The sequence below is a fragment of the Lemur catta genome, chromosome 3, assembly GCF_020740605.2.
Source record: "Lemur catta isolate mLemCat1 chromosome 3, mLemCat1.pri, whole genome shotgun sequence".
NCBI lineage: Eukaryota > Metazoa > Chordata > Mammalia > Primates > Lemuridae > Lemur > Lemur catta.
The window spans coordinates 69,111,729-69,126,722 of record NC_059130.1 but is presented as its reverse complement, the minus strand read 5'-3'; the positions used below and the strand labels follow the sequence as shown (position 1 = coordinate 69,126,722).

Here is a 14,994-nt window from a genome sequence, read left to right as displayed (position 1 = left end):
CCAATAAAATGTTGAATAGAAGTGGCAAGAATGAACATTTCTGTCCTGTAACCAATCTTAGGAAAAAAACAGTCTTTCAATTTTTTTTTTTTTTTTTTTGAGAAAAGGTCTAACCCTGTTGCCCAGGCTAGAGTGCAGGGGCGATCATAGCTTACTGACACTTCTGGGATCAAGCAATCCTGCTAGCTCCGCTTCCCAGCTTCCCAAATACCTAGGACTACATGCACATGCAGCTACACTGAGATAATTTTTCTTAATTTTAGTTCTTGCCATGTTGCCTAGTCTATTCTCAAACCCCTGGCCTCAAGCAATCCTGCTGCCTTGGCCTTCTGAAGTGCTAAAATTACAGGTATGAGGCACCAGACCCAGACCAGTCTTTCAATATTAAGTATGACGTTATCTATAAGTTTTTCATAAATGCTTTTTGTTAGATAGAAGCACTTTCTTCTATTCTGAGTTCGTTGAATCATGAAAGGGTGTTAGAATTTACCAGCTACTTTTTCTGTCTATTGAGATGATCATGTAGTTTTGTTATTTAGTCTATTGATATGGTACATAAGTTAATATTTGGATGTTTCATTAGTGTTGCATTCCTGGAATCAATCCAACTTGGTCATAATGTGTAATACTTTATTGCCAGATCCAGGTCATCAGCATTTTTTTTTTTTGAGGAATTTTGTGTCTGTCTTCATAGCAGATATTAGGCTATAGATTTTGTTGTCTGATTTTGGTATTAGAATCATACTGGTATCATAGAATGTGTTGGAAACAGCTCCCTCCTTCTCCTCCTCCGCCTCCTGATCTTCCTCCTGCATTTTCTTTTTGAAGAGTTTGTAAAGAACTGTTATCTATTCTTCTTTAAGTGTTTGGTATAATTCACCAGTGAAGCCATCTGGAGTTGGTTGAATGATGGTCAAAAAAAATATCAGGTTCTAATCACTAGAACCTGTAAATTTTATCTTATTTGGAAATAGTGTCTTTGCAGATGTGATTAAGTTTAGGTTCTTGAGATAATATAACCCTAGATTGTTTGGAAGTGCCCTAAATACCATCACAAATGTCCTTATAAGGCAAGGAGTTTACATATACACATAGAAGAGGTGACAGTACTGTGAAGAGGAAGGCAGAGATAAAGGTGATGCAGTCTCAGACATAGAAGATGTTATTTAATTTTCACATGTTTGAGAATTTCCAGAATTTCCTAATGTTATTGATTTCTAATTTAACTGCATTGTGGTTAAATAACAGGCTTTGTATGATTTCAATCCCTTTAAATTCAGTCTTATTTCATAGGCTAATATATGGTCTATTCTGGAAAATGTTCCATGTACAGTTGAGAAGAATGTATATTCTGCTATTGTTGAATGGTTTATTCAGTCTGGCTGTTTTAAAGTGTTAGTCAAGCCTCTTAGGTCCATACAGATCTTCTGTCTAGCTATTCCATCCTTTATTGAAAGTAAAGTATGGAAGTCTCCAATTCTTATCGTTGAATTATCTGTTTCTCTCTTCAAATCTGTCAGATTTTGCTGTCAATTAGGAGTTTCTAATTGTTAGGTGCATATATTATTTGGTCGGTATTCCTAAAGGGTTGACTCTATTATTGTGGAATGTCCCTCTTTATTTCTAGGAACACTTTTTATTGTTTTCCTTATTTATTTTTCCCTCTGGATTTTTTTTTTATTTCAGCATATTATGGGAGTACAAATGTTTAGGTTACATGTATTGCCTTTGCCCCACACCAGTCACAGCTTCAAGCATGTCCTTCCCCCAGACGGTGTGCACTGCACCCATTAGGTGTGACATTTTATTGTTTTAAAATTTATTTTGACTGATATTTCTATAGTTGCTCCAGTTCTCTCAGGATTGCCATTTCAATGGTATCTGTTTCCATCATTTTACTTTTAATTTTTATGAAACGTCAAATCTAAAGAGTGTTAGCTTTAGAAAGTATATAGGTGGACTTTTAAAAATCCAATCTGCAATCTTTGTCTTTTGATTAGATCTTTATCAATTCACATTTAATTTTATTTTGACATGGTTAGAATTAAGCTAACCATTTTCTTTCTGTTTTCTGTGTTTCATGGCTTTTTTCCTTCTCTTCATCCTTCATTGTCTTTGTTTTGTATTAAGTGAAAATTTGCTATGATACCATTTTAATTCCTTTAACGTGGGTCTTAATTAAACCTTTAATGATTGTTTAATTTCATTTTTAAATTATTTCTCAGTGGTTATTCTAGGATTCACAATAAATATACATCTCAAGTTACCAAAATGGATTTTAGACTTACCCTAACATAAGTCTAGTAAAATATGGAAACTTTACTCTTATAAATGCCACTCTTCCCTTTTGTGCATATATAAACATTATGCATATATAAAATATATGTGATATAATATATAAAATACATAATATTTTATATATGCATAATGTATCTCTATATAAAATATATATTATATAATATATAAAATATACAATATTTTATATATGCATGCCTATATATGTTAAAAAGCAAAAAATACATTTTTGTAATTGCATATATATTTTTGTTTAACAAGCTGACAAAAGAAAAGACAGCAAGTATATATCATAGAGTTTGTTATTATTAACCTTCATGCTTACCATTTCTGATTCTCTCTTTTTCTTTCTGTAGGCTTGAGTTACCATTTCACGTCATTTCCTTACCCTGGTATAGCCTTGTTCCACTTGCCTCCTTTATGCTGTTATTGCCAAATATATTACATTTCTGTCATAGGCTCAACAATACAGTTATGTACACATGTTGTTTTATTCAGTTGCTTTTAAAGTCAGTTAAAAGAAGTAGAAGAAATATACAATTATACTGTCTTTTATAATTTCTGATTTTATTACCTTTATTGGTACTCTTTGCTTTATCATATGAATTTAAAATACTGTTTGGTGTCACTGGCTTTAAGTTGTAGAACTTTCTTTCATATTCCTTGTAAGGCAAATCTTTTAGCAATAATACCTCTCAGCTTTTATTTATCTGGGGATGTCTTTATTTCACCTTCATTTTTGAAAGATAGTTTTGCTGATTATGAGATTCTTGATTGACAGTTTTCTTTGTTCTTTCAGCATATTGATGTCATCCCACTGCTTTCTGGCCTTCATTATTTCTCGTGAACAGATAATTATTAATCTCATTGGAGTTCCCTTGTATGTAATGAATTTTTTTTCTTACCGCTTTCAAAATTTTCTCTTCATCTTTGGCGTTAAACATGTCAACCACGATGTGTCTAGGTGTAAATGTTTTTGTGTTTATTTTACTTGGAGCTTATTGAGATTCTTAAATATATAGAATATAGTTTTCATTAAATTTGGGAAATCAATCATTATTTTTTGAATATTATTTCTTGCCTCTTTGTCTTTCTTCTCCTTCTAGTACTTCCATTATATTTCTCACTTAATATTCCCCTACATTTCTCCAAGGCTCTGTTCATTTCTCTTTATTTTTGTATTCTATTTTTTAATTTTTTTTTTTTTTTTGAGATAGAGTCTCGCTCTGTTGCCTGGGCTAGAATGCCATGGCGTCAGCCTAGCTCACAGCAAACTCAAACTCCTGGGTTCAAGCGATCCTCCTGTCTCAACCCCCTGAGTAGCTAGGATTACAGGTGTGCCCCACTATGTCAGGCTAATTTTTCTATTTGTAGTAGAGATGGGGGTCTCACTCTTGCTCAGCTGGTCTTTAACTCCTGTGCTCAAGCAATCCTCCTGACTCGGCCTCCCAGAGTGCTAGGATTATAGGCCTGAGCCACCGTGCCCAGCCTGTTTTTGATTTTTGATTATACAATCTCTAGAGATTTGTCTTCAAGTTTGATAATTCTTGCTTCTGCCAACTCCAATTCATTGCTTACCATGTCTAGATAATTTTTTATATGTAGTATTATACTTTTGAAGTTAATAATTTTCATTTGTTTCTGTGTTATAATTTCAGTCTCTTTATTGATATTTTCTATTTGGTGAAACATTGCTATCACACCTTTATTTCCTTAAGTATGATTTCCTTTAGTTCTTAAAACATAATTATAATAGTTTTTTTTAAGTCTTTGTCTGCTAAATCCACTGTGTGGGCTCTGTGATAGGCTGGACTTCTGCTTCACTGCACAAGAGTTGGGATTAGGACACTGGTCTACTTCACCTGGAGTGACACCCCTGCTCTATGAGTATGTACTGGAAGGGAGGAGGAGTGGCAGCCCCTGGTCTTCTTTACTTACTCCTTCTAATGTGGCAGCTCTGTTCTAAGAGTAAGCCAGGTTGTGGGTTAATGGGTCCAGTATTTTCATTCTACATGTTTGAGGTAGACTTTCCACCCTGTGAGTAGGGGCTGAGAAGAGGAAGGGATCCATAGTCTTCTCAGCTTGCCAGACTAGAATAGAGCTACAACACGGGGCTGGGGGAGATGACAAATGCCAGGGAGCTAAAAGGAGAGAGAGTCTTGTATTTTTTGGCAACATTTTCTCAGAGTAGAGTGTTTTGGGTAGAGTTTCTATACCTTGGAGCAAGGATGGAGTAGGCAAAGGAGCAGGTCAAGCCACAAATGCCAGACTCTCACTCATTAACAAAACAAAGGTTGATTTCTTGATCAAGCACACCTAAAGTGGATGGAGCATTCTTCCTCCATAATGTAGGTAAACCATCTAAAACATAAGTTCCCCAAAGCTGTGAAGCAAAGCAATTGAGAGAATGATGTGATTAACTACCTTAACCCAGAACTGACACACTTATTTTGAGTCACAACCTATTAACCAGAACTAAATTACATGGCCCCAGCTAAATTTAAGGAAAGCTGGGAAATGTAGAGAAACAAGTATAATATTTTGTAAGAACAAAATCATTGCCACAGGTCACTGAAGATCCTTCGATCACTTTTTTCCAAACATAGAACACACTCCTGAAGAAAGACAAGTGAAATTCCATCAAGTCTAAGGTCTTTAGATGTATGCATTCTCTCTCAGGTTTGAATAAGGTTTTAGTCCTTTATGAGTTAAAAAAAAAAACAAGTCATCTGACTTCTGCCTCACTCATTGATATACATATTGGATATACAATGGTGGAATAGGGAAAGACCAACCACAAATGGGAAGAATGAGAAACTCAAGTTCTCCTACCTTCAGGTACAGATGGTTCCTGAATTAGTCTCTGATTCTGCCCTCTGTGAGGAGTTCTGTCTTGCAGAGGTTCTCCCTTTTTCATTACCCTTCTTAGCCATATGTCAGGTGGAGGACTGGAGACATGCCTACTTTAGAGGCTACAAAAGCTTTCTCAGCGTAATTCTTAGAGCTGAAAGTTAAGAACTCAAGTGTATATTTGTCTGGAATGGGCAAGGGCACTTTAGACTAAGATTTTATGGTAACACCCTTCCCTTAAATCTGCAGATATTTGATCTATTTTCTTCTGTCAGTTTCATGTGTCAGTCATCACACCCATAATTCTTTTGGAATCATATGTAGTGCTAATATCTATTTTCTTTTTTTAAATATCTTCCCTTAACTCACCCTCCAGTAATTTAATAGAAGTTACTATGAAGCCATTTAGAACAATAGGTGGGAAGCCCACACAATTAATCTAAACTCTGCTATGAGTCATCATTTTCAACTAAGAAAATGATGTCTTCAACCCTTGCTAAATTTGATGTTTTACTATTTGGGATTTAGAAGCAAACAGCTTTTCCAAGGATGCAAGGCTTTAATTTTAGAGCTCTCTATTTATTCTCTTTTATTTTGCCTTGCAAACCAACTACTTTCCTGAGCTCTTATTTTTTCTATAAAGTAACTTGCCAAATACAGTCAAGTACAACCAACACACAGATCAATATTCTGTCTTCCAGCTTCTTGCCTCTGAGACACAAACTAGTAGGAACATAGTTTACCTTCAAAGTTATCACAGAAAAATTCTCTGCTACTAAAAAACTTGCATTGCCATCTTTCCAGCTCCTGATATCAGTTTTCTCATCTCCTATACTTGACGGCAAAGATGAGACCATATTTTAGGTTTTTGTTATGGCACTAATTTCTGTATTTATCAGCGTAATTAATTGTAACTTCCATCACAGATAAACCCCAAGGTTTATCTATTTCTCATCTAAGAGTCAATGTGGGTTGGGAGGACCTTTCAGCATCTTAATGGAACACGTGGCCTTAAAGAGCTACATATCAGGGAAATAAAATGATTCTCCTAATTACTTTTACTCTGAAGTGATAATTTTCACTTTTGCTCACATTTAAGTGGAGAAACAGTACATAATTCCTACATAACTGCATGGGAAGCTGGGCAATGCAGGGGAGCATATGAAATATATGGCATTGGTGCTTAGAATAACAAAATAAATCCAAATATACCTGATTTGAATTTTACCTTCTCCCTCTCTTTTCTTGGTAGTAAAAATATTTAAATTTTTTAAAAGCAATTTGAACTATTATATAGCTATAAAAACAAAAGACATTTTTGTTTGTTTGCTTGTTTGCTTTCCATTTTAAATCTGGTAGCAAAGATTTCTAGTTTTATATGCATGAGTATGCTCTAATTGCTCATTTGAAGTAATTTAGTTGATACTATTTTATATCCCAGACTAAAATTCAGTCATTTCAGCAAACAATTTAGGAGAATAGAAAAAAAAAGCAGAGTTAAAATTGTGTAAAGCACAAGTGGCTTGAAATCAGCAAGATATGATAAATTGGAAGAATTTGGAAGAAAAATGTTGGAGGTAGAAAATGTAATGTGTTTCAATGGAAACCATAAAATGTCCTCTAGAGTCTTCATTTCAGACATAAGTGGATTTGGAGCAAGACAAAGTATGTAATGGAGGTAAAATAACTAAGGATTTTATAAATCTGATCACAGGCACTTTGATATAATGACCCTCAAATAATTAACATGCTGACCTTATATTCTGAATAGGAAGTAGCAGTTTTGTTCTCAGAAATGTCTTTTATGTAATAGCTGGCACTTTCTATAAAGGATTTGAATTTACTTCTTCGTAACTATCTGAAATATAAATGGTGTTCTAGAATAACTATATAGGATTGGCCCATACTACAGCTATACTTACTATAAAGGGTTAAAAACAATTAACATGATACACACTTTTAGGGTACTAATGTCAATCTGGTATGCCACAATCTTTCAGAATAAATTAAGAAATGTATATGTTTAATTTCTAACACCAATAAAACCTCTTAAAACCTAAGATGGAATAGATATTCATAAAGTATTAATATAATGTTGCTTTAAAATGTCTGACTTGCAGCATCATTTTCATAGAGAAAAATAAAATATTTTGTTAGGCAGTATAAAATAAAAATGAAAAGGAATAATAGCTTTAACTTAAAAACATCTATTATTACAAGCTAATTAATTAATAAAATAGGATTTTTGGTAATTTTACAACAAAGCAATCAATAGCTCAGATATCACATAAAATTCAACTAACTGATTTGATAATATAAATTTGACAATATAATACCTATCCTTATTCTAATGTTATAAGTAAATGCATGGGGATTTTAAACTTCATATTCCTTCAGCAGTTCCACTGAAACAAATAATATCATCCTTACACTAATATTCAAGTTCCATGAGGTTTTATATACCCTGTTTACTGTTGAATTTTGAATGCCTAGAGCTGATAAAAGTATATATGTAGTAATAACTTAAAACATAATAAAAAGAAATCTTAGTATAATAAAATACTCTCCGAATTTCAAAACCCGTTGCAGAGGTGGAGGAAGGAGTTAAAGTACCTGGCCAGTAATCCATTCATTTTGTATATAAGGTGATAGTCTTGAGGAAATCAAAGAAGGCAGGTGATCTAATCTGATTCCTATGTCAACTGGAACACCAGAAAAAATGGACAAATGATATTTTCTAGAAGGAAGAGACCTTATCTATAGAATACTTTTAGGAGAATGGTCCCTGGCTAAAGGATTACTTATATTAAATAAACCCAGTCTGTGAGATGTACTCCCTGGAGAATGTCATATAAAGTACATGATTCTCTGGGATATAAAATGAAAGTATTTCATAATGTAGACACTTGATTTTGTGTGAAGCAAACTCATAAACCTTACTAGAGACTTCACTTGATTTTTGGGGCCAGAGGTGCACATTCTTCAAGGAAAGAGAAGACCTAGAGAGCCACCCTTGATGTCCCAGATAGATCTCTCTCTGCTTCATTTGAGTCTCTTGATCACATCCTTGAAATTATTAGCAAAATTTGGTATTGGAGTAAGATCTCTGACTTGTGTGAGTCTAACTTGACAATCTGATCATTTTAAACTGGCCAATGGATGAGAAAAAGTGGAGGTGGCACATAATTGTGTAACCATGTATCATTTAGATTGGGATATGTTCAAGACAAAGGCACTGTTATACACCAGGATAACAGGTACTAACTGAAACTTTGCTGGGCAAAACTGGGACATATGATCATGGTACAAATAGCATGGGTCACCTTCATTAGTGTATCTATTTATTTAATAAATGTTTTGAAAGTTTTGCCTAAGTCAGAATGCCTAGGTGAGAAAATGAGTAGGAAAAGATGGCCCATATTGGAGTTGCAATACTCAGCAATGTATTAATTATTCTGACTGACTTTATATTAACAATATAAGGATCAGAAAATATATTGCATAGTATTATGTTACTTATGATTACACATTAATAAATCATATATTCTCTTATGGATAGTTTGATTATTTATATTACATTAAGCCACATAAATATTGGTATTTAAGAATGATATCTTAAAGTTGGAAATATTATAACAGGTGGAATGAATAGCACTCAGACTAATGTATACTCTGTCAGAACCATTAAACATCTCATATTTCAAGTGAATCTTATACAATGCCTATGTTTAAGAGTTGTTCAAGTTATGAAGACATAAAAATGTACAAGATGTGTAGTTGATGTTATCAGAACCATTACTACTTACGTGAACTTCCCTTGGAGATTTTAGAAGTAGCATAAAATCTTGTATATTATGTGATTATGTAATTCCTGTTTTTATCAACTGCTTTAAGAACTATGGATGAGGATTTGGTGCTTCCATGAACTCTTTAAAATTAAAACTAAAATGAGTTTGTGTTCATACATGCATTTTTGGAAATGGAAAGAGATTAATATTTTTATTAGATTCTTAAATTTCTTCAGATTTGGATTTGTGACCAATGAAGAAAAAAAATTAACAATCAGTGTTCAAGAGGAATAGTATCTACGGGATAGGTCTACTGGGAGTTGACCCATATTGTGAGGCAATAATTGCTCACATTTATGCTCTGATTAATGGAGAAATTTCTGGGCTAGTTGGAATTAGGTGTCTATTAGCAGACTGTACTATTATGAAGAAAAAAATATTAACTTGTAGCCATCTACTCAAATTTCCTGTATCTTGGAAGAAGGGAGGAGTAATTGCTTATCTTTACCATGTTCTCCCTCCCTTTTCTACCAACTTATATATTATAAACTTCATGATATCCAGAATTAATTTTAAGTATAAAGTTTTGCTTATTCAATTATTCTGACCATAATGTTCTTTTATACTTTATACATAGCTAATAACTTTTCAAAGTACAAATATAATAAAGTATTTATAACACTAAAAATACCTTTGGATCATAATTTGAGTACCAGAATTTCTGGTACTCAAAGGTTGATGTCTTCTTTTCAGTGCCTGAAGGTTATTTTAAACATAAAGATTATATACTTTACAATGACTCAAAAGAGTTAAATATTGGCAGTGTCTTTACTTCTTACTTCCATTCACTCTTAACCTTCTCCAACATAATTCCCATCCCTGCCACTTTATTGAATTTGCTCTCGTCAGGGTCACCATTGACTTCCATGTTCCAAATTCAATAAATACTATTTTTTTATCAGATTCCAAGATACCTTAGCTGGTATCAACACAATTGAACAGTCCATTCTTTTAAAAATTAAATTAGTTTTACCAAATTAGTACATGTATATATTTTTAAAAGCCAAGCAACATTATAAAGCATAAAATTAAAAAGCAAAAAAAATTCTCAAATTAAAAGAAAAATAAGAAATCAATGCTAAGAAGTCTTGATCAAAAATGACATATATTTTTAAGCATAAAACTATATATAAAAATTCACATTCACAGAAATATAATATTTATTAAAAATATGGGAAAATCTTATTTGGAAAATATGTATTTTTTCACCCACACATATCTATCCACTAATATACTATATTTTATTTTCTTTGTCATAATTATTTAATGTTAAAAGCATAAGTTTACTCCCCATGTATCCCCATATAGATGCTCCCCAAAACCACCTAGTGTACCTTAAAGTGCCATACAGATTATTTCATTTTTAATATGTGCCATCATTTGAGAAAGGTTGCAAAACACTGTTTTATAAGCTTGATGAACTGCTATTTGTCTTGTTCATTACTGTATCCTCAGTGCACATAGATACTCAATAAATTTACTTGTTGGGAAAATTAACGAATAAAACTATGAAAGTTGTCTTTAAGGGAGAGGAATAGGCATTACTACTATCCACATGCTTACCAGTTGCCATACTATTTACCATTCTTGGATAGAATGTAGAATTCATTTGTACATTGATTTAATATCATTTAAGAATACTTTTTGTGGGCACAATACACTGTGGAATGTTATGAGACAGAAGAAGAATAAAACTCAATTGTTGTTTTCAAGGAATTCATATTTCAACAAGGGGAAATTTGTCAAAAATAACCATAACAAAAAGTGCAAATAGAGTGTTATGGGATACATAAAATCAAGGCATTCATTTTGATTATTGGGGAGAATAGAAGCTAAATGAAGAAAATAAACATAATTATGGTATTAAAAAAATTTTCCACAGGCAAAATGGAAGCACATCCAGGTAGAGGAAAGAACACTAGCACAGACACAGTGGTATATTCTTGGAATTATAAGTAATACTGTATGCTTAGAACATACCATTTATAAAGAAGGAGAAGTGCTAAGATGTGAGGTGCTCTCTTTCTCTCTTTCTACATATATATACACACATAGAAAAATATATATGTACATATGTATTTATATATTATTTCTGCAAAAATTCCTCAATCTGATAGATGTCAGATTCATATATATATATAAACATATATATATATATATATATAAAACCTAAGTCAGATCATGTGGTAGAGGTTCTCACTGAAAAATTTATTCTATAGGCAGTAGTCATTTTTAAAAAAAAGTTTTAGAAGAAGAACATAATATAATCAGGTATATATTATTGAAATGCTGTATTGGTAGAGAAAAGATCAATTGACAATCTATTGAAATAATTTAGGCAAGAAAAAATAATTAGTATGAGGATATGGCCTATTGATGGTAGACCACAATCTAGGTCGACTGTATCTTTCTAAGGTTTTGGAAAGTAGTTAACCTGAAAAATTTTTGGTGTGATAACACCAAACGGGAGTGTTATTTGCAGAGTCTGGTGGTCTCTGCACTGAGCTTATCCATTCTCCTCTCTTTGAACATATCTGGATAGGCACAGACTAGTATCTAACTATTGTCAATATCCCAATACACATTATCAAACACAGAAGCCCAAACCCCAAGGAATATGACACTGCAAGCTAAAATAAAACATCAAGAGAAAATAACAAGTGTGACAACAGATAGTATTGAAAGCAAAATTAGACAGATTAAGAATTTGAAATAATTTTATTGAATGTATCAAAAAGAAAAGGGAAGGAAAAACAATATGAACCAAGAATAAGAAAAAAATAGTAATAAAAATATCTAAATGGCATTAGGTAGGTAGATAATATAAACAGTAAAAGAGATGCTGTTGAAGAACAATTCATAAATTTGAAGGTCAGATTGAGGAATTGTTCCCAGAAGAAATCTAGGAAGCATAAAGAGATACAAAATATAAAAGAAAAGATGAAAAATATGGAAGACAGTCATGAAAATACTTGGGTAGTTGGTGTCCCAGAAGGAGAGAAAAATAAACATGGAGAGAAGGAAATATATGAAGAAATAATGGAAGATTTGCCACATAGAAGAGAACAAATGAAAAACAAAACCCACGTAGATATATTATAATGAAATTTAAAGATAATGAAGACAAAGAGACAATTTTAAAAGCTTCCATAGGAACAAGAGTCAAGTGACATCAGATTTCTCAGCAACAATACTAAATTAAAAAAGACAATGAACTGATAGTTTTTAAGTGAAAGAAAATAATTTAGACTTAAAAATCTACCCAATTTATTGTTCAAATGTGAGAGTAAATATAGTCTTTGAGATAAAATTTAAAAAGGTTTTTCACTATAACCTCAAATTAAAAATATTTTTGAAGGAAAATAAGATTAAATTAAATGAGAAGGAAACAGGGAGCTGATCAGAATCCCAAAAGACACAACCCTGAAGCCATAATCCTGAATGTTGAAATCTTAAAGATCACAATCCTAAAGTCTAAAATCCCCCAAATCACAATCCTGAAAGATCAAAATCCTGAAAATACAATTTTGGAAAAAAATAATTTAAAAATTCATTAAATTATATTTATTTACATTTAAACTCAAACTCCTGGCCTCAAGCATTCCTCCTGCATCAGCCTCCTGAGTATATTTACATTTTTAAAAGTGGGTGTATTTGAGAAACGTATAAAACCACGAGAGAACAATTTATAGGACACTTTACACAATAAAATATGAAATAATACATATTTTTGGAAGCATAAACACTCAGATACACTGACAGTCACACATGAATAATAATTACAAGCAGATGAACCATATTTCTAAAGAAATAGGTCAGAAAGGGAAATGTATAAATGCATATTACTATGGTTGACAATTGTGTGCACATAGCTTTATAACTATGGTCTGAAAAACTATGAAGAACAATCTAAGTCTTTTGACAAAATAGGTCAAAAACCACAATGAGTCACGACTGCATATGCAGTTGCTCAAAGAGCTGAAATCACAAGAAATTTTATCTTTCACAAATAAAGATGTACCAAATGGACATCTCTTTATCAAGTGTCAATGTTTTTACATATATGCACAATGCTTACACACAAATTCAACCATTATGATAATGTACTTTTGTAGAGTCAAATTTCTGATGTCCAAAGCAGAAAAAGAAAAGTCTATTCCAATTCTCAGAGGGAGACAAATTTGCCATCTATATTTGTTCTCACTGAGCCCAGCCAATTAAATGTTTTCCAACAACATTGAGGAAAGTTCATCCCCACCTAGTTCATGCAGACTCACTCACTAGTCTCTTCAGGAAACACCCTCACAGACATCCCAAAAAAATTCTGTACCAGGTTTCTAGGAATTCCTTAACCTAGGAGAGTTGACACCTAAAATTGAGTTCAAAGGGCCATTTGTGAATTTGGCACCCATATGCATCTCCTTAAACCATACTTAATTTCCAAATAAATACAAAAAGAAGGTAATAGTTCCACCTAAAAGGAAGCAACTAACACAATGCTGCTATCCTGCAAACAATCTAAAACATACTGATTCCTTCCTTAGAATTTGGTTTTTAAAATTTTAACATTCGGATTTTAATCCTTTGGGACTGTGATTTTCAGGATTTTAGATGTTAGGGATTTAGACTTTATGGATTTTGATCTTTTGGGATTTCAAGATTCAGGATTATGGTGTTTGGGACTGAGTCAATCAGGATTATGATCCAAACTCCCTGAAAGATCTATGAGATGCTGATAATGATATAAAGCATAGAGGTAAGTTGGTAAGATTCCCTTAAATTTTTCTTAAAAGGTAAGACCAAATAAGCAGAGCAGAGAGAATATATTTAAGATAACCTAATGAAAATCTAGATACTGGCTCCTGGACCAGAAAAAGGACATTGGCTGGACAATTGGAGAAGCATGAATATGGTTAATAGATAAATTAATAGTATATCAATGTTAACTCCCTGGTTTTGAGAATCGTACTATAATTATATGAAATGATATCATTTGGGAATATTGGTAAAGAATATTTAATAATAATTTGTATTTTTGCATCATTTTGTAATTTAAAATTATTTCAAAAGAAACAAAGGGAAGAGAAGATGTAGATGTTAATCACGAAAAAATAAGAAAGAAGAAAAAAACAGAATGAGTGGAACCAACTTAAAAAATAAGTAGAGGATAGAAAAAGGTCTAGTTACCTCAATAAATACAATATACACCAATAGACTAAATAAGCTGGCCCAGATATATGCTATTTATATAATATACACATAAAACAAAAAGTCAAAGGTAAAAGGATGGAAAAAATATAATAGGAAAATTGCACCTAAAATACAGCTGGTATAGCTATATTAATATCAGAAACATAGAGTATAGGGTAAAAGCATTGTTAGGGATAAAGAAGGTAAATACAAATGATACAAGTTTTAATTCACCAAGAATATGAAAAAAATACAATCATTTAAACCCTTAATAAAATCACATCAATGTAGAAAACAAAATTTGATAGAATTAGAGAGAAACAAACAAATCCATAATTATATGGTAGAAGATTTCAACATATCTCTCTCCTTTCTTAATCAACAATTATAAAATCCATACATTTTCAAGAAAACATGGAACATATCTGAAAACTGATCATAACTAGGTTTTAACAAACAACAAAAAACTAGGTAAAGACAGAATTAAAATGATTCCCTTTAAGAAAATTATGAAATTTAAAAAAGGCTGCTTCTTATGGGACTGTCACCTCCTTTTCTTCTCAGTGCTGCCAGCATTAATCATCTTTCAATTTTGTAGTAGTGAGTAAGTCCAGAAAGAGTTTTCATCTCTAACACAACACTATTATTTAGTATTAACAACTAAATGGTGGAAGAAAGACTGCCAAACCTCCTAATCTTCCAAACTAACATTTGTTGAGCCCATAATTGAGATCAGAGAAAATAAATTATACTCAACATTCTGAAAGAAAAAATTTTGTTTTGAAGGAAAAAGAAAGACTTTCAAGAGGAA

At 32.2% G+C, this 14,994-nt stretch overlaps 1 protein-coding gene across 1 annotated transcript in view; it reads right to left on the bottom strand.

Annotated features, from left to right (window-relative positions):
- Positions 1–14,994, bottom strand: part of LRRIQ3 (leucine rich repeats and IQ motif containing 3) — a 128,837-nt gene that overhangs the window by 33,421 nt on the left and 80,422 nt on the right. The gene's annotated exons all lie outside the window — the stretch shown is intronic.